This window comes from Lonchura striata, chromosome 4, assembly GCF_046129695.1.
Source record: "Lonchura striata isolate bLonStr1 chromosome 4, bLonStr1.mat, whole genome shotgun sequence".
NCBI classification, from domain to species: Eukaryota; Metazoa; Chordata; class Aves; order Passeriformes; family Estrildidae; genus Lonchura; species Lonchura striata.
The window spans coordinates 48,365,806-48,386,753 of record NC_134606.1 but is presented as its reverse complement, the minus strand read 5'-3'; the positions used below and the strand labels follow the sequence as shown (position 1 = coordinate 48,386,753).

The 20,948-nt window shown below is 36.2% G+C and overlaps 1 long non-coding RNA gene across 1 annotated transcript in view; it reads left to right on the top strand.

The window, feature by feature from the left end:
- The first annotated feature begins 6,622 nt into the window (after positions 1-6,622).
- The window catches only part of LOC144246134 (uncharacterized), a 67,747-nt gene continuing 53,421 nt past the window's right edge, over positions 6,623-20,948 (top strand). Inside the window, exon 1 of the long non-coding RNA XR_013339818.1 lies at positions 6,623-6,656. This is a non-coding gene — a long non-coding RNA (uncharacterized LOC144246134). The remainder of the gene's footprint in view (positions 6,657-20,948) is intronic.

Genomic DNA, 20,948 nt, shown 5'->3' with positions numbered 1-20,948 from the left:
AATTATTAAACTTAGAAAAAAGCTCCAGGTTTATAGGCCCTTAATATTCCTTGAGGAATGGTGTGCTTTATTTTGAATAAAATAGCATAGCTTTGATGAATGTCTATGATTTCGTGTCATACAAAGAACATTCTGCTTTTCTGGATGAATTTAAAAGCATCCGATGTAGACAATTTCCCAGAAAAACTAATTTCTTTTTAGTCCTGTGGTACAGCATAAATGTCCTGTTATCTCTGGCAGAATTATTGCATAGACAATACTTACTTTGTTGCTGTTCATAGGCTTATTTTTCACTAATTCCATCTGTATTGCTACAGCGAAAAAGCTTGTGGCATTATGTCCCCAGGATTTTCAAAACAAAAAAATAAAGCTGGTAAACTTCAGGGTAACTCTGATAGTCCTTCCTGAAATGATGTGAAATATTATTGTATGTGATCTTACCAGTGATCTGCTTTCCTAACTTCTTAATCTAATATGATCCTCATTTACAAAAATTAACTGCACTAAAGTGAGCTGAACTGAACACTTAGTGGTGAGTCATCTGATAGAAATTTGCACACTCAGTGGTGCAAATAATAGACTGTAAATTCTATGCTAAAATTTCATGTCCTTTTGTGTGCTTTCTCAAATTTCTTAGCCTAAACTGTTGTGTGTTTGCAAAGCCTCTGTTTCTTTCTGAAGTAGAAAGAATGAAAAGGCTTTATTGGGGTGAATAAAAGGGGCTGCTATCTGCTATATTTTCATTGATATCAGACTGAATTTCCTCAAAATAAATATGTTGCATAAACAGTGATTGTCTCAGTATATTTTTGGCTTAAGAGACAAATTTTACTGTTTCCTATTATGAGGTTAACTTTTATCTGAGTAGAAGAATCACTAATTTTTAATAGCTTAGTGATAGGATTACTTCCAAAATCATCAGGAAAAAAATAGTATTCTCCTTTTATATGGTACTCTGCAATTAAATTTAAGTGAAATCTAGACTGAAGTATATGTACAGAAAATTAATGAATACTAGTGTCAAATATAAAAGAATATGAATTTAACTATCAGTTAAATCAGAGGGTTGGAAGAGTTGAGGGTGAAAGTATTTTTTGTTTGCTGTAGGCAGCAATTGATTAGGGTATACCTCACTTTCCAGTTAGTGGATAAAAAACCCATTTCTATCCAAGTAGGGAAGTTTTGACACAAACAAAAATCTGATGTTAATCAGAGAAAGGGCAGAGGTTTGGAGGGATCAATATTCTGATCTGGCATTCCACACTCCCACCTCCTTATTGCAGTGTACTAGAGCAGAGTTTGTGACATTCCAAGCCTTTAAAACACTGTAAAAATAAGTCTCTGCAGTCAGGTGTTTCAAACAAAGATTGGGCATCGGGGAAAGGGGGGAGAAATGTTTCTCTAATGAATTCTGAATCCCTAAAGATATCTCAAGTGTCCATGAAAGATCCATGGGGAGATTGAATAAAATCCCTAAAGATCCAATTGATTTTTCAAGGACAGTCCTCTCTGGTCAGACAACCAAGAGATCCACCTGAATGTGGTGGGTACATTCTATCTGTAGCTTTTCAGTCTAGTCAGTAGTAGTAGTCAGTAAAGAATATGCACCATGAGTTGTATATTTAGTAGAAAATTGCCAGTGATAAGAAAATATACTTAGGTTGTCAAAAGCTGAGCTGTTAGAGGAAATTATTCTTTCCATTCGTTGTCAGAATCTCTCTCCCTCCCTTGCCAAGGTAACTGCTTGAATGAATGCCTGCTGTGAGTGACCCAGCAAGTAGGTCCTGCTGAGTAGAGAGTGCATCCTTCAGTGTCCAGTGAACTGTGCACTGATCTGCCAAAGGATGAGCACGGGGAAGAGTTGAATATGTAAGAGGGAAAATTAAGACTGCCTAGTTCCTTTGTGCTTAGGAACAAACATCATCCCAAGCATTTTCCTTCACCACTGGTCTCGGGATGGAAACAATCCTGGAAAGTTAACAAGCAGCACTGTTGTTGGAAGGTCATCTGCCATTCATAAATGTTTGTTCTGTCTGTGCTGAAAAGTTGAAATTTACCCTATGTAGCAGGTAGAGACATCATCCAGCACTGAAGGTGCTACAAGACCCAATATTTGCTTAATCAGAAGACTTTTATTTGAGCAAACCATCAATGATTACACCCTAGGGATACTTCTAACAAAAGGACATGGGGTGCTAGTGAAATTGTACCTGATTTCCTCTGAGTTTACCATCTTAACTAAGAATCCTGTGCTACAATACGGATAGGACCTTCTCACTCCATGTGTCTGGGATAAAAAGACCATTTAAGTACCATGGGAATGAAAGGAAGAACAAAAGGCCGGGAATTTTCTGTCTGGAAAAGGAAAAACAGAAGGGAAAGGTAATAAGAATGTATGGAAAAGATGAAGAGGGAATAATTCCTTTAGGGTTTGTCATTCAAGTATGAGTTTTTCTTCCAAGAAATCGGGGTTGTAAAACAAAAACACAAAGAGATATATTAAAAAAACCCCAGAAGTTTCTTTGTGCCTTGTATAGTGAGACTGGGGAGCTCTGCTGCAATCTGCTGTAAAGACCAGTGTTTACATGGATGCAGAAAAGCAACTAGAAAGCTTCATAGATGAAAAAGAGGTCACCTCTTGTCAAGAGCTGATACATGATAAAGATATTACCTCAAACCCCAGAATTTATGAATGAAGTTCACTAGGTGATCTTTCAGGCCCCTTCCAACCCAAGTCTTTCTGTGACTGTATTAATTTCTTGCACCATAAGTGATTTATGTGACCAGATGACTATATGGGGAAGAATAAAAAACTTTGTTTTCTTAAAATCTTTCTTAGGCATTTGCTGCTGCCTGCTGTCAGAACAGTTGGAGGCTGGGTGAGGCTGTCACTGTGCAAGCTAAGCCCTTCCCTGATACAGATTTCTTATGGTGAACTCAGATCTCTAAACAGTAACAAATGTAATGAGAATATTCACTGTAGGTGCTGTGATCTTTGGCATGGCAGTAGCTGTAGTTCTGTCCTGGCATGTCTGTGACTACAGCCCGATCATGCACATGGGATCTTGGGAGATGTGAACTTTAGCAAGGAGGGAGTGAAAACAAAATTATGGGACTACTAGTGCATGAAGTAATCTCTGCACTTACTGACATTTTGCAAGGTAAGTAAGCTGGCTGCTGCTTAAGCAGGAAGCTCAGCTGTTGCTTTTTTCCTCTGGTTTGACTTCATTCATATGTGTCAAGATTCTAGAAAGCTGCCAGTAAAATTTCTGTCTAAAGCCTCCAAGGCTGGCATCTTCTGTTTTTAGACAGACAAATATTTTGATGAACTTTTAATTCAGTACATTTATTAGACATGCAACGTCCCAAGTCACAAAGTAATAAACCACATACAGACACCTACCAGCTTTCCAGCTAATTATTGGAGAAATCTGATTTTGATTTCTGCTGCACTGATTGCTGCTCTTCTTCCTATTAGAAAAATTGCTTACCACCTGTGCCTTAGCAGTACTGTTGATACTCTAGGTGTTACATTTCTTCTAAACTTGGCTATGTTGCAATGCTGAGAGTACTTGCTAGCTTTGATCCTCCTGTTTACATTTCTGTGCAAAGGTACAGGAAATTGTTTCATTTCAAACTGCCTCGCACATATTTATATTGAGTAAAGATAGAGTTCTTGAACTAACACGGTGGAGGAAATTTGATAACTCAGATGAACACTTGTCACACAAATTTTGGTCATGTCTGTGGTCTCTAAATAGCTTATCTTACCCCTCTCCTTTTTCTGTTACCTGCTGCAAAATGTACGTCACAGTCCACTTGTGACAGTTACGTGCAATTGTGCCTGCGGTGTGAAACCCATCTGCAGGGCTGGGGTGCTACAGAAGCAGATGGTACAGTGAAAAAGGGAAAAGAAACCAAGATCTCTGAATTTGATTTCCACTAATTCCAGAGGCCATTTTTGCTTTGCACATACAGAGCACTTCATGAAACCATTTTTCTGATATATGTAACCCCTTTTCAATTTATATCATAGGTACGCATTTTGTAATTTCCTCAGGAAATCAATGTTAAAATTGAGAAATAATGATTTCATTTTTTTTTGCCATTAACACATTACAGTGTTGTTCAGAAGATTTCAGTTATTCAGCACTATTTGTCTTCATTAGAAAATGAAAGAGTGTTCAGGAAGAGAAAGTCATCTAACTAAAGTCACATTTATATTCTATCCCAGGAGAATATTCTGACTATATTGGACCTACAAATGTAAACAGTTATTCAAATGCTGCACACATTTCAATAATGCAGTTAACCTTGGTATTAGGCATGAACAAAAACATAATGTTATATGAATAAGTAGTAATAAAATCGCTTTGCAGTTCTCTTTTCTGCACAACCTTTTGTTTCTTAAGGTTGAAGTGCTGTTGCAAATTCACTCTATTTATCTGCTCATGTAAATTCATGTTTGAATAACTGTGCAGTTATTGCTAAAAGTAAGAGAACTCCTTTTAGATGCTTTTCCCGACTGTGCTGGCAGCCTCTAGCATCTGCACTTCAAAAAACAAAGTTTAAGGGTGAATTGAACAAAGTTTCACATGGTCAAAATTGTGCTCTCTTCTCTTGCCAGCTTACAGGAGTACTTTGCAGTGCCTAAGTACCTAAGAATGCCTAAGTACCTTCCAAACATTACAGATAAATGGAATTGTAATATTATTACAATATACTGGTCTCCAGTAAGTATCTCTTAGCTTAAAATTGGGTCCATTGCAGAGTTATTGGAAAGAGCAAATATCCTTGATATTCTAAACTATTTTTCTAAAACAATTTTTATAATGATGATCTTGTGAACTGAAGTTTGGCAGGTTCAGATTGATTCCATTCTGCTCTTATGTTCAAATTTGACATCCCTAAAATAATCACAGAAGAACTGAGTGAAATTCTGAATGTTGTAAATGTTTTCAACTTGACACAGTGACAAGTTTACAAGACTCCCTGCAGGGTCTGAGCTAATTTTGGATGTAATTTCAAAGATGTTTTTAACTGATTGTGTCTAATTAACACCAGAAGATTTGGCTGGAGCTTTTATAATACTGAATTCATGTAAGCTACTTTATTATTTTGGTATAAATATAAACCAACTTAATCTATCTGCAGTATCTCTAGATCAACTGGGTACGAAAAAGAAGTAATCTCTTAGTTGCATATAAAGTTATATGAACCATTGTTCAATAAAGCTTGAAATGAGCACAGTTGTGCTATAATCTACTAAAAAGTAACTTTTATTGTAAAAACTTACAGGGTGATGTCCTGTATTCTCCATCCAATGAGGGGAATTAATTTCAAATGTTTATAGCATTTTTATTTCCTAAAAGGAAAAGAAAAAGAAAATACCATTAACTATTTCTGCTGTTGAAACATTTCATAGAATCATGGAGTGGTTTGGGTTGGAAGGGACCTCAAAGATTGTCCAAGTTCAAACCTTGCCTTTATCCAATTCAAACAGAAATAACAGATGTCCAGTTCCTAAACAGAAGTAAAATTTTTGTCATGAACTTAGTTACTGAAACTGAATTTCATAATAAGTTCATTAATTGTTTTTGTGCATTGCCTGCTAATGATCTTGTGAAATACACAACTTATTTTCATAAGTGTGCAAACACAACTGTGCTTGGGCTGGAGAGGGGCTCACCTTCTTCTACTTTTGAGAGGTAAGTTGTTTATGCAAACATTGTAACACACATTGACATGAAGGTACTTTACAAGTCATGCATAAACATTCTGGTCAGTCCTTTCCAGCTCCTTGCAAACTGTAGGAGACAAACTGTACAGAATGCCATATTAAAACCTTTTGTCCTCATCAGCTCTGCAGTGCAATTCATCCATGCAACAGCAAATAGATAACCTAGGGAGGGACATTAAGGGAGTTTTGCAGGAAAGCAAAATTGAGACATTTGATACTGGCTGTTTTTTTTTTTTTTTTCTGGTGGTTTCTTCATGCTTTTTCTTTTTATCTGGTTGGAAAATGGGACACAGTACGGATTGACAGATAGGATTCTGTGTAGTGGGAGTAAAATAATTGATACTATCAGAGCCTTAGGCTGCACTTAGCTGGTTCTTGACACTTGAACAGAGTGATATCTTGAGTGCTGTCAGTGATTCAGGTGCTAAACTTTATATTAATGCTTTCCTTATGTTTTCTCTGTGATTCATTAGGCACAAGTCATGTGGTGCCAGGTGTCAATACCAATAGCCAATTTTTAATCAAAAATAAAACTATCATGGAGCTAGCTGGTGGCAGAAATGTCTCTCAGGAATGCTTGCTTAATGTAGCACAGGAGAGAGGACATACCTTACTCATGTGCAATCTTACATATGCATGGTAAAAAATACAATTGCCTGTTACAGAACAAGATGTAAACAGATACTCTGCTCATTTATGTAGCTGTACCAAAGTCAATCTTATTTGATTTTGGATACCTGAAAGGTGGATTTCTACATCTAAGCTGGTTGTCCAAGCTCACAGTGCAGCCAAATCAGAGTTAGCACTTCCAGGCTGCGGTGCTTCAGTGAAGCTGAATCATCCTCAAGAGGATCCTGTTGCTCCAGTCTGATTCCAGAGAGCTTCGTTGAGCAGCTTTGGAAATAGCTACAGTCAGGTGGGACTTAATGAACTGAAAAATATATAGTTTTTATTCCTCTGACAGAAGGGAATCTTCTACCTCATTGCTCAGGTTTGTTGTATTGTCCTAGTCTTGCAATAACTCACAATATTTAGATAATACCAAAGGGCTTTTTTTTTTCTTATTGTGGAACTTTAAATTAATGGAGAGATGTATGGTAGCAAGACCTATTAGCAAGATTATGCATTTGGGGTCATATAGGAAGGTCTAGAATGTGAGAACAATTCTTCATTGAAAACATATAATACCTTCCCTTTTTTTTTACTAATAACTCAAGTGATTTATATACCATGTACATGATTTAATTCTGAAAATAATAAAAACCATATTTCATTCAGAGATAATTCAGACTATATTCTCCTTCAGACTATATTCTTGCATTATTTTTTGAAAGCAATATAATTTCAGTTGTTTTAATGATGAAAGTAACTGCAAGGACTGAAACTCCAGGTGATTTTTTAGAATTAGTTGATTGTGATATTAATCATTCTTATTGCTTGCTTTGCCATTTTCATGTATTATTTATGTAAACATTCATAAATACTTGTGGGTTGTTTTCATGTTGGCTATTTAATTTGCTAGAAATGGTTTGCTTTAGTATTATCTTCTTTCTTTTTGCATCTGTAGCTGTAAATATGAAGGCTGCTTATAAGAAAAAGGAAGATTAATTTTATGTGTGATATAGTTTTAATTTATGGCTACTTCTTTCCTTCCTCCTTCCCCTGTGTTGATCCATTCTGCCTTGTATAATGTAATCCCACTCTTCTTTACCCTGGGAGGAATTTTTTTTTACATGTCATACAGTTTCTAAACTAGATTTTGCTACTTGTGCTAATTTTTTTGACACCTATAGCTATAAAAGCAATTAGTCTTTACTGTGGTTTACATGAGGGACTAATGCATGGCCACACCCTTAGTCAAGAGTATCTGTTATGCCCATGAAAACTTACTTACACCTAGGCAGCAGGATTTATCAATGTCCAGTGAAGGGAGAAGTTGTTTCACTGGTTTAGATAGTGCAGGAAACAATAAATTTCAGTGTAAGGCTGTCTAGAAAGGACAGCTTCTGCACAGCTGACATTATCTCAGAGAGAGCCTATTCCAAAAAACATTCTGTGGAAATACCTAAAATACACTCTGACTTACTTGCAAATGTATTATTTGTGTTCTATCCTGGTTTGTTTTGCTTTACTTTAAAATATTCAGAGCTTGTAGAAATTATTTTTCTTGCCTGTACTTCTTATATCTTCTTATGTGACTTTTGTAATAATAATAATTGTGAATTAGAAAAGACAGAGAGAAAAATATTGAAATGTGCTGTTTCATGTATCCTCAGGTCTATGTTTTAATCTTATATTATATATTTTTATTTCATATTATTATTTATATTATATTTTTATATAAATATATAGAATATTTTAAATTTGTTTTAATTTCATATTATTTAATATAATTCAATATATAATGTAATATATAAAAATATTTAATATTCAACATATTTTGTAGTGATATATTAATATTTAGTATAATATGTAATATAACTTATCAATATTTACTAGAATACATAATATTTAATAGACATTTAATTGAAATTTAATTTATTTAAAACGTATTATATATTATATTTATTATATATATTTATATTCTTATTATATTATTTATATATGTTTTATTTTAGATTATATTTTTAATCTGAGAAAAGGTCCACTGGATTTAATCCAAATAGTTATGAAAATACAAAACTAATTAATGCTGTGTAGTTTTGGCCACGCTTATCTTTGCTCTGCTTTTAAAATGATATATATTTATTTCCAAATATAAAAGTTTTTATTTGCATCTATAATTTAATTTGACTTGTCACTCTCTGGGATAGGACTGAGAAATTGTATGTGTGGGTGTACATGTAAGAAACACTCAGTTATTTTTCAGAATGTAAAAATTAATATTTAGCACTAGGACATACTTTGGTAAATTAGAATTTTGAAGTATTTAGTTTAACCCCCTGTGCAATCCAGGGCAAACTTTAAATTACAAGGGAAGTGCCCAGGGCTTTGTCTGGTTGAGTTGGTTGAGTACTGAATGCAGTTTCTCTGGGCTGTAATCCAGAGCCTGACCATTATAAAACTGAATTTTGTTTTTCTATTTATGCAGACAAAATTTCCCTTGCTTAAACTTTTGAATATTTTTCCTTGTCCCTTTCTTGTGAAGATACATAATGTGCCAATCTTATCTGTAATCAATAATGTAGTCTCAGAATATAAATATAGTTGTCAAATCCTGCTTCATTCCTCACCACATGTGGTAAAACAGCTTTGAGAAGTACTGCTTACAACACAGTGGATAATACTAATGACTGCAGTATTTTTTGTCTATATGTGGAGTGCTATATTTTCAATACTTATTTAATTGAAATTTGGTCAGCATTACCAGTCAACTTTTTCAATCAATATATTCCCCACTATATTGTCTTCCTCTAATATCTAAAGTAGATGTCCTTTTAAAATATGTACTCTATTACATTTCTTATAGATAATGATTAAGGTGTCGTAAGGTAGTTTTTCCCACTTTTATTTAGGGGTTGTATTAAAATGTCCATTGCAAACACAAGAGGAGGGCAAACAGAAATTCTTGTGTGGTTTTTTTTGTGTGTGTGTGTGAAAGCAGACCCCAACTGTTTGAACTGTTCTGAAAAGAAGTAAGGTTACCTTCAGGCTTTTCCTGTTTATTTTTTGGTACAAATTCTCTGGGGTCCAATCCTGTCCTGCAATTTTTTCTAGAGAAGTTTAATTTGCAAGCAGCAAGAGATGAGGTTCCTCTGCAGCTTTTCTCCGCACTACCCCCATTCAATTTAAAAAATTCCAACTATACCCTAAATGTCTCAGACAAGTCCAGACTGATATTTAGGTCTCCTAACTAGTCAGAAACAGCTGTAATCTTTTCAGTCCTTGTTACAGTCTAGCCACGCGTGTATTTTACCATAGTGTGGATGCCTGAGTTTAAATTGCTTTCACTTGTTCTCCTTGAGCTGAAAATTACTTATTCAACAAGTATGTTCGTGACAGCAAGATGTAACCTTCCTAAAGAAAATAGTCTTTTACCATTCTTGCAAGGTATAGAAGTAGCTTTACAGCTCCTGCTTGAGAGGCAACTTGGCTTTTTACGTAAAGTAAAATTGCATAAGGATAAAAATATAGAAATGTAAAAATAGAATGTTGCTTAAGATCTTTGACCTCAGAAATACTGACACCAAGTGAAACCTATAGCAATTGCTCCCCCAAGTACAAGAATGAGAGCTTAAATTGCTGGCGTTTTTCGATAAAGTTACCAAATATAAATATAAATAGTGGTGATAAAACAGCTTTCTATCTCAAATATTGCCAATTAGTAATAATAGCCATCGTCATATTTTGATGGTGAAAAAATAAGATTGTGCACTTTTTAGTTGCTCTTTGACATCCACCAAAACAGCTTAATTTTAACCTCTTCCATAGGGGAAAAAAAATATAACAAGGTTTTTACTTGATTGCATGGGATTAAATCACTATGGTTTATGTAACTGTGAAGGAAAATAGACCACTGACTCACAGGAGTTTTTAAAAGCTGTCCTTGTTGCTGACTGATGTTCCAGTTAAAGATGTATTGTGTTCTTTGGTAGCTGCTTAAGTTTGTTTTATGTCTTGGCCTCCCATTATGGATAACAATATATTCACCCATTTTTTCAGTGTCTTTTCTAATAGTACCTGCAGGTCCCAAGCACAGGACAATGTAAAAAGGGTCACCTGTTCAGGGAAGCTGAAATGGGATTCTACCCCCACTAAACTTGGTGAATATTTGTGTCCAACTTAAAACAGAGAGCTTTAGTGAGAATTTACCAGTCTAGATAAAGAGCACAAAAGGGGAGGGAACTTATCTCAAGGGTCTCGAGTTTTTTCCTTGTTTTGCTGTAACCTGTAGTGGAACACTTCTGTTTCTTGCTTCATTTGCAGTCACCTGGAGCTTTTACTTCAAAAAGAAGCTAAACCACATGCTTCGATTTTATTATTTCAGTTCATATATTTTTTCAAATAATTATAATAATCAGCATTGATAGAGCCTGTAGAATTTGTAACATTGTTAGGATTATTACAATATTAATAGAGAAGCTCTCAAAACAAATTCTTGGAATCTCTCAATTTCTGAATTCCTAATTCTAGTAAAATTCTATTATTTTTCATTAAGAAGATACCAGTAATGCTAGTATAATAATAATAAAGTCAGTGTATATGCAAATAAATTAAGTACTTATCAGCTAGGCAAGGCCTGTCACCTGAATGGTCTCCCCTGCCATCCCTTCTATTTGCAATTCCATTGACTAATTAGGTGTTGCACCTTGTTATTTCCTGGAGACAACCTCTGCCTGTCTTTGTCAGGAAAAGCTTCTCTCTCCTGTCCAGTGAGAGTTACAAGGTGCTCCCCAGTTTCTGGGCAGGGGAAGGAGGAGGAGGTGGCCAGAGGGACAGAGTGGAGCAAGATGTTGCAGGAGCACTGGGCAAGAAGCAAATGGGACTGACCCTGCAGGCTGCAGCTCCACCCAGAGCCACGTTTCATATGGGCTGTGCACAGAGGTGGGAGCAGCTGCTGTGGAACAGATCTGATGTCAGGAGCAAAAATTCCTGCTTCCTAGGGTGGATGCTGGGACAGATTAATGCATGAACCTAGACTAATTTCCTCCACAGTCAAAACATGTTAAAACTCACTGCCCCTTCTCCTGCCACTGGGAGTGGATCTAGAAGAAGGCTGTAGATTCTGAGCAGGTCTGTCCTCTTAGATGAAAAGCTATCCCTGACAACAAGCAGTTACACAAGTTGAATAAATCCTTCTTTACCTTCCTGTGACCATAAATCAGATGCAAACTGCTTCACCATGTAGTCAGACATATTGCTGTGCTGATATTTGTGAGAAAAATGGGACAAAGTATGTGTAGATTTGACTTCCTCTTGACAGAAAATAAATATATAATATTCCCATTTCTTTGGATAAAGATTTATGTAGGCATTGCAGGTCATTATACCATTCTTTTAATATAGCTGAGATTAAAATCTTTGAAGGCAATGTTTCCCCTTTTTGACAGTTACTGTATGATCTGATGGAAAAGCTTCCTAAGTCAACAATGAAGTGACAAAAAGAACAAAAGCATTTGGCTTTCTATTAGACTGCCCAAAAGCAGTAAAATATTTAAAGGTTTTGCTGTCTATTTATAGTGCCATTTATATTCACTAGTTCAGTAAGAAATGTAGCTGTCTCCAAGCAGTGCACAAGATAAATGACAATGGACTTTCTGCCTGCAACATCTCTTAGTGCCACCATCAGTACATAATAACAAGTCAAAAATAATAAGAAGAGTAATAAATTTTGAAAACTGCAGAATGGTGATTAGTTGAAGGGAAGTTATTTTTAATTTCAGAAAAGGGCAATTTTTTTTTTTTCTATATGAGGAGTGGTAATTGGTCTTATGACATTTAATTCACATTTATTCAAACCTAAAGCATACATAATAAATAGAATAGTTTTGCAATAATGCATAGAATATGTATTTTGCACAATACAGAGAATAATTTTGCAATGATAAGTAATCATTATGTCTGAGGAAAAACAAATTGCCAAAGATTTGAATGACTGGAATACATTCACGTCTGTTGTGTTGGTCTGCAACCTGAATGTGGCCTTCTGACATCCAGAGCTTTTCTTGTCATGTGGCCAGAGCATCTGGAAGCACAGAATTGTCATTGAAAGATGATATTGTTAACTAATGAGTTAATCTTTTATGTGAAATTAAAAATTCTTGGAAACCATTAAAAATTCTTGGGAATATGTGGAAGCAAATACAGAATAAATCATAGGTGGAAGATAACTTTTACACACTGTTTTCAGTGCAGTACTAGAGAATCCCTAAGCTGTCATTTTTCTCTCCCATGTACCTGGTGTGGCAGTCTGTTGCCACAGCCTCAAACTGGGTAATAATTAGTATTGACTCCATGATTGCAGAAGGCTGATTAATTGCTTTATTATTATCTTATACTATATTTATTAAGAAACTCAGTAACCCTTACAGCCAGTCCAATACAGCTTTGACCTAATTGGTCAATCAATCTAAACATTATCCAGTGTAAAATTAAGAAATCACCCTTTGGTAAACAAATCTCCATGACACATTCTACGTGTGCACAACAGCAGGTGCAACAAGTGCACATAATAATTGTTTCTCAGTCTTTTCTCTGATCTTCTCACAGCCTTCCCTGGGAAAATGCTTGGGAAAGTCCGTGCCTGGTCTCTGTGGCCAGAGGGCTGCTGCCACAGCTGTCCATCACTGTAAAAGTCTGCAATAAATATAAAGCAATCACCATGTCATTGTTGGGTATTTTTCAGCTCCTAGTATGAAATGAGTGAATGTAGAAGGATAAACTGGAATTTTAGGTAGAAAAATATTTAATTTTGCTCACATTTTGTTCTCTATATCTAATGTCATGTAAATGTCTGTTTTTTTTCTCTTTGTTAAGGGGAAATGTATGACTAAAAGTATAGCATATCAAATTGCTGTTTCTAGGGGAAGGTTAGGTTCCTCTGCTGAAAAAGTAGCTCAAACACAAGGTACCTCTTCCTCATTGTTGAGACCTGTTGTTAGCCATACAGAGGTCTTGTCAGCTCTTTTATCTCAGCATTTCTCCCACTGGTGGTGACTCCTCAACTGCCAAAGTGTCCCCTGGTCCTTCAGAAACAAATCAGCATATTCCCTGCGGATGCTGGAGCTGTGGGAGTACAAACTGAAATGGGACAGAGCACTGGAGTTCTTATTGTAGAGTAGTGTGTTGATAAATTTTGAAGTGCCAAATGATTGTATGAGATTAATAAAAGTCAAGATAACAATTAGCACAGGGATCTCCCGGAAAGCTGTTTCCATGGTGACCCTCTATAATAATGGCACCCTGGGGGTGTGAGAGAATGGAGGAGATAATGAGGAAGTCACAGTTAAACCTGGGGAGTGTGGCAGTGCATTTCTCTCTCTCTCTCAGGATTTTTCATGCAGGTGCACAGAGAGACAGAGGAAACAATTTCGATTTCTGCTCCTTGTTTTTCTCACGTGGAATATGCTTGGAGAATTGTTTACCTGGAGTGAGTGCTTGATTGGATTCTGGTGAGGATTTGCACCTGATGGCAAATCCAATCCACCTTTGTCTGGACTCGAGAGAGAGGGTCACGAGTCGTGTGAGAGATATAGTTAGAACAAGTAGGTTTGTAGTTTTTACTATCTTCCTTTATATAGTTTATTAGTGTATTTTAACATAATTATAATAAGAAATCATTCAGCCTTCTGAATTGAGTCAGACATCTTCATTTCTTCCCATCGGGTTTGCCTGCATTTACAATAGGAGAGCAAGCAAACAATACTTGAGAAGGATATCAGTAAAGAAAGAGAAACACCTGTCTTGCTTTTGAAAGTGACCCAAAACTAGGTGACTTGCTTTGATCCAGTGGCAGTGTGGAGAAGGGCAGAGAGGCATGGTGCAAAATACAAACTGCTGTTTTGCTGGAAGTTTCTCTTTAACCAAGGCCTTCTTTTATCATGTGAGACAGGAGCACAGAAAATCTAGATGCATCTGAATGGGAATTTGCTGGAGAAGAGAGGGGAGTGAGAGAGAGAAAGAACATGAAAAGGGGAACACCTTTAAGATCATCCGTTTCAAACTTAATCTCCTGGGTTTGAATTTTTATGCAAGTTTTTCATTAGCTATGCAGGTGACTGAGCACTGGAACAGATCACCCAGAGATGCTGTGGAGTGTCCCTCACTGGCTCTTCTTGGTGGTGCCAGGCAATAGGACAAGAGGCAACAGGCAGAAACTGTTGTCACTTCACAGGAAGTGTCACCTGAATATGAGTAACCAAACTGGGGAGGATAATTCTGGCATACCTAGGGATCTCTTCTCACTGGAGATATTCAGGAACCAGCTGGACACAATTCTGATGACCCTGGACTGAGCAGGGTTGTTAGAGCATTGTGGTCCTTTCCAAGCCAATTAGCTTCCAATCCATTCTGTGATTATGTGATAGGTTTTACAGCTGGGCTAGAAGCCTGGAAACTTGCTTATTAGTTAGTACTTATGAGCCAAACCTGCGAGTAACACAAATTTGGCTGTGTATGACTCTTGTCTCCCATCCCTCCATAGACTGTATTAATTGAAACACTGCAAATTCATCTGCTAGTAGTTGAATAGTGAGATTAATAAATGAAGCCAATTCAGTTGAAGTTTCCTTTTCTCTCTTTATGACAAAATGTAATTCCTCAATGCTATCTTAAAAGGAATAGAATTCAGAGTAATGAAAATTTTGCAAGGAGCAGGGAATCTGACCAGAGCATTGGCAACTCTGAGCTGGTAAAAGCAGGAGCTTTATTTTAACAAAACCAAAAAGCATTCTCTTCATTTTTATGTTCAGCTTCCTGTGGACTTCAGTATAACGTACTGAGATGTTGAGCAGGACTAATTGCAATCTGGGCTGCATGGGTGGAGGTTACTGGGTGCACCTGGAGGGGACTGCTGCTGGGATCAGGTGAGATGGCTCTGAGAGGGGCAAGGGTAAGCAGGCATTGCTTGGTGCAGGGTGTATGGTTCAAGTAACCTGCCTTAGGGTGCCAGCAGAATGGTATATCAGTAATAAAAAGCTTGAAGAAGCAGGAATACTGTGCCAAGGAAATGCTTTAAATGCTTTTTATGCAAGAAGTATATGGAGAAAAGAGTCATGTCCCTATCTGAGCCAATAATGACCTTATTTTCATGATTTCTTCTGACTATTGTGAAGGACCACAGCAGCTCTGAACAGTTTTCTTTGTGTCAGTGGTAAGTGTGGCCTTTGAAGGAGAATAAAGCATTTAAAGGCTACAAATAAAAGTTGGAGTAGCCTGCTCTTGTTAATGTTTTGGCTAACAAGAGCTTTTAAAGTAGTTTTGAAAAAAATAGGGTCCTTAAAGCATGATACTCAGTAGTGAAAGCATAGCTTCAGAATGGAGAGATTAGAAATACGTTCTTTGAAGTTAACACACTTCTGACATTTAGAGCAGACTCATTGCACATCCTGTGTAATTCATATCTGTTTAAGTTGTCCCATGTACATTGCTGGAAAATACTGGTTATGTTTTACATGTACAAGTAAAACTAACTTTACCCTCTGCATAACTGCATTTAAAATAGTCTTATCAATTAGGAAATAAGCTTGTTAAAAGCAATGAGAACTTGCAGTAAACTTTGTCCTAGACTTTTGTATTTACATTACAAGCAAATGTAATCCAAAGAGAAAACAAAATGGGGAAAACTGTAAAACTACAGGGAACTTAACTGTTCCAGTATTATGCTCTACTAAAGCAGCTTTTTTTTTTTTTTTTTTTTTAAGCTTCCTTTTTCTGGCTGAACCACTTTGCTTTGAAACTAATCAACTATTGGTGGCAATTAGAGAGTTTAAGGAAGTTCTTTGCTGAAAGGTCTTTGTAGCTCAGAATGTGGCTGCAAGCAGGTCTAGAAATGCACAAGTTAAACTACCTGGAGCTGAATTCTGCTGCTCCCTTGAATAATACCAGTGCTGCAGTGGTGTCCCAGTGGACTGATGACTTACAAGTTATGATGTAGAATCTTGATTGCAGAGGTTTGGTGCCCAACTATGCTGTCTTCTACATGTTAAAACTTTTAAGTTTTCTTACTGTTTCTATGCAGTTTTGTGTCCCATGCAAACACCATGTATCCACCTGCCATAACTTCTCATCAGCCAACAGAAATTGTTTTCTGGTAGTGAGGGTGATTTGGCTCTGAAGCAGTCACTGTATGATTAGAAAATCACAGGGTTTAAGACTTTTCCTTTTTCTGGCTAACTTCAATTATAAGGATGGTAACAATAGCTATCAATTGGTTTACTCTTCAATCGTACTAATTATTACTGTAGCTATGGGCTTATGTGATGAATAAGTTCACAATCTTCATTTGTTCTGGTTTTGGGTTTGTTTTTTTATTTACCCAGGGGTCGTGCAGTAATTAACAGAAATTCTTACCCATAATTTATCAATGACAAGTTGCCTTTGTATACCTAGATGAAATTATGATCACAGGAAATCATATATGGGAGGTCTCAGAGCTGTGTTACAGACTTCTTCAGGTTCAAAGTATATTTGATCATGCAAAGGATGCTGCAAAAAGTGTGGGGGAAAAGTGTTAAAGTGTTTTTTAAACTTCACTATGTACTTGTTTCACTTCTTTCATAACCTGTGGAGTGTTCTTAGAGGTGTTACCTTGTTGTGATATATTTTGATCAGTGCTTCTGCTGGTAATTTAATGAGAACAGACTTCAGAAAGTGTTTTAACAAAGTATGTATTGTCTGAGCATAGAAAAAGAAAAGTTGGGAAGGCACAACCTGCATGAGGTTTCTGTTCCAATGCAAAAGCAAGGAAAGATGGAGGAGGAAAATTGTACATATCTGAATTTGTGTTACTTAAATGTTTAGCCCATAAGTACCAACTGATGCAAGTTTCTGGGATTCTTGGCAGAAGATACCAGTCATTACCTCACACTGCACTTCCAGGTTTTATTCACACCGTTCCACAGGGTGTTGGGGCATCACAGTGCCTTGTGGTGTTCACTCCTTAGTGCCTCCTCAGCAGCCCAAAATTCAAATGTGAAACATGTGAAGCATTGCTCCTGCCAAGCTGTTAACTGCTGCTGCCTCTCTGTACTGTAAACAAACATAAATATAGACTACAGAGAGCTACTAAGCAATGAACTCTGGCTGGTCCTGTGCCTGGCTGGTATATACACTGTTGACTCACTGTGGGCATTGCATTGTTTCTGCTTAGGCTGCTTGATGCTTAAAATGTGTGATAAAGCCTCTTTACAAGTTAAATCTTGTTTTTCTTTGTACTCAATTTAACTTTCTAATCATGCAGGTATGATTATATTAACTGTGATTAGTGCAGATAGCTCCTAGCTGCCTCCTTACTGATATCAGACCAGATGGCAATTAATTATACTGAGAGAAAGATAGTTGGGCTGAGGAACATCCACCTTCAGCCCTGCCTTTGGGGTCAGCTGCAGCAGTGCTGTTCTGTAGTTTCTAGTGAGCTAAATGAGCATGCCACATGAAAGATGCTGCTGCTGCTAATGGTTTTCTCTCTGAGAGCTTGCCTTCATAGCACTTCACAAACACTAATTAAAGAACCACTGGAAAAGGCTTTGCCTACCCAAGGATCTATGTGTTGTATCTGCTTTTTTTGGATAAGAAAATCATTGCAGAAGAAATGTCTTCCTATAGGGAAATCAGCAGAAAGCTGAGCTTATTGACCAGGACTTTGTTCCCAGGACTGTACTCAGCTGTGTTGTTATACAGGGATGATCCAGTGAAAATGCAGCTATGAATACCAAGACACTGAGCAATCCTTTTAAAAATAAGTAAATAAAAATGCACCATCTATTTTCAGAAGCAACTTTCCTAAGTGACAATACTTGCTTAGTTCCCCAACTTTATTCTCATTTCAAGTTCCTGCAACTAGTGGGAAAAAAAAAAAAAAAGGCAAAATTGCCTTTGCTATTGATCTCCCCCAAGTCTTTTTGCTCGATAACTATTTTTAAAGTCTGCACTCAAATATGTGTGTCAAATGATTCATGATTTTATTAAATGCAAGTTTCAAGTTGCCGCTCTGTTTCACAAATTCTTTCTGAATCTTATAATGGATTGGGTTTTGGAAGTAAAAGTGGTTGTTTGGGGTTTTTTTTATGATTTTTTTTTATTTCAAATAGCATATTGCCAGTCTCTAACTGCTTTTGTAAACATCATTCCTTGTCATTTTCCTCTGGTATAAGAAGTAACTTTATGATTAGACTGTGTCAAGATGTCATGCATTTCTTCCCGTATGGTTGTTTCAACCTGTTGGTATTGTAATAATTTTGTAATTATTACAATATTGTACAATTATTGTAATAATTTTGTAAACATTTTCAATATTGTTGAACATTGTGTCTTCCACTGTGTAATCACCTCTTGCACAGCCTAGCTCCTTTGGCATAAATTTAATGAATAAGATGGAGTAGATATTTTTCAGAATTGTGTAGCTAATTTAACAGTCTGTATGTGAGTGATCAAATGTTGCTGCTTTGGAGCCTTCATTTTTAAGTATAATTCCCACTTCTGCTGAAATTACCTTTGTAGAGGATTTTGGAGTCACTTCAGGAGGGGGTATAGCTAGAAAATAAACAATTTGGTTTTCATTGTTCAGCATAACGAATGCTTTAATTAATGGGGTATGTGTTTTGTATAATTTCTAATCATGTATTACTGCAGAAATGCTTTTTTTTTTTTTTTTTCTTTACTGGTATTCTCTTTGTGTGAATACCTCAGTCCTAATAACTTGATACTGCCAATGTCATGGCTGTACAAGGGAACTTAGCAATGTATGCCACAGATTAAATGGAGTCTGAATATACAGAGTTTACTGTGCATATATAGGCACATGATACAATCTGATGTCCAGTGGTACCATCAGACAGAAACCATGTTTTGAACAATCCTAAATTGTTGCATAAATGTGGGTACCTGGCCTGGTGGAAAAGGTGAAGAAGTCTGCATGTTTCAGAAGGGGGGTGTGAAATCTTGACTGGATGAGGAAAGGAGAATAGGATATATAGAAAGAGAAATAAGAAGCTATTATTAGAAAGCAAGAGGGAAGAAGAGGATAAAAATACAAATAGAAAATAACCATGAATACATGGAAGGAGTGCAGGAGACCATAGAGGATGGAACAAAATGCTTAGAAAAGGAGGGATACTATTATTTACCTACTACTTACTCTGGCTTTCTAAGAGGTTTTTTTGTTATTGTTGTTCACATAGATAAACTAAAAGAAAGCTGTGAGGAAATAATGATATATCTGTGTGCATATATATATATATATATATATATATATATATATATATATATATATATATATATATGTCCCAAAATAAAAAAATACTATGTGTAAAAAAATCACATTCTCAGAAGTTAGGAGTTAGGAAATAGTAATGATCCTTGACCTTAATCAACCCCACTTGTGTATTATAGTCTTTAGTTACGATTACATGAGTGATTATTCAAAAATAACCAGATAGCCTTTAGATAATTGAATTTTATTTAATCAAACAACATTAAAACTCTTTTTTATTCTATTTTATTAATTAGGGCTTAAATTTGTCACCTGGCAATCTAAAGGTAAAACTAAAGTACCTCTATTTTCAAGGTATTTAGAGATAGTTTCAGATGTCAGCATATCTTTAGAGAGAGCACAGTTCCCCACTCCCTCTGACATTTCACTGCATTTCTTTTTATTTAAATGTTTTTCCAGGATATTAAGTAATTTCCTCACCAGCAGAAGATAAAAAAGCATCAGAAAGGTCCTTGAACTGTTCTCTTTTGCTACCGTTCAGAAATAGGAAAAAACCCCAAACCCTACTTTAAGTGATCATCAACTCTGTTTGTTACAAATTTTCAGCCTTTCTGCCTTTCTAGTGTAGCTGAGCATGAGGTTGACTTTCTGGAACAGCAGCATTCCACTAACAGAAGTTTATATTGCAAAAAGAAGCCAGATATTCGGGTGACTTGATGGGGATGGGAGGCAAACTATTTTTTAATTGTCACGTCCTGTAATGTCCTCTTGCAATTCTCTTTATTCCCGTCAAAAATTTTTCTTCCTTCCCCTCTCCAAATGGCGATAAAACACAACAATCCTTGGTATCTTCTTCCTGCAACCCAGGTTTTCCCAAAACTTCTGTGTTCAGTGGGTTTTAATCATTGCTGCAAGTGGTACTTTCAGGGAGAAGTTACTGAAGGAAGTCATGTTGATGTGCCAGGAGACTAAATAAATTAAATTCTTAATGGCTGATTCTATAGGTATAGAAAACAGGAGTCCATGCTAATGCTGGAATTTTGACTTATAGGTAGAAAATATAGCAGAGAAAATCAACTTATTGTGTGTTTTGTGCAACTAAAGCACCATGAATAAGCAAGAGGCCCAGCACAGTTGATTATAACTATTTTCATTATCTGGTGACATTTAATTTATGGTGAAATTGTGGACTTCAGTGATCTGGAAATGCAGCTGCAGCAGCTGATGATTTTCATAGCTACTGTAGAAGTTTTAGCTGTAATTTTTTTATGTATTGCTATTGCAGTTGAACTTTAGGTTGCCACTGTAATTTGTTAGTTAAGATTATATACAGCCTGT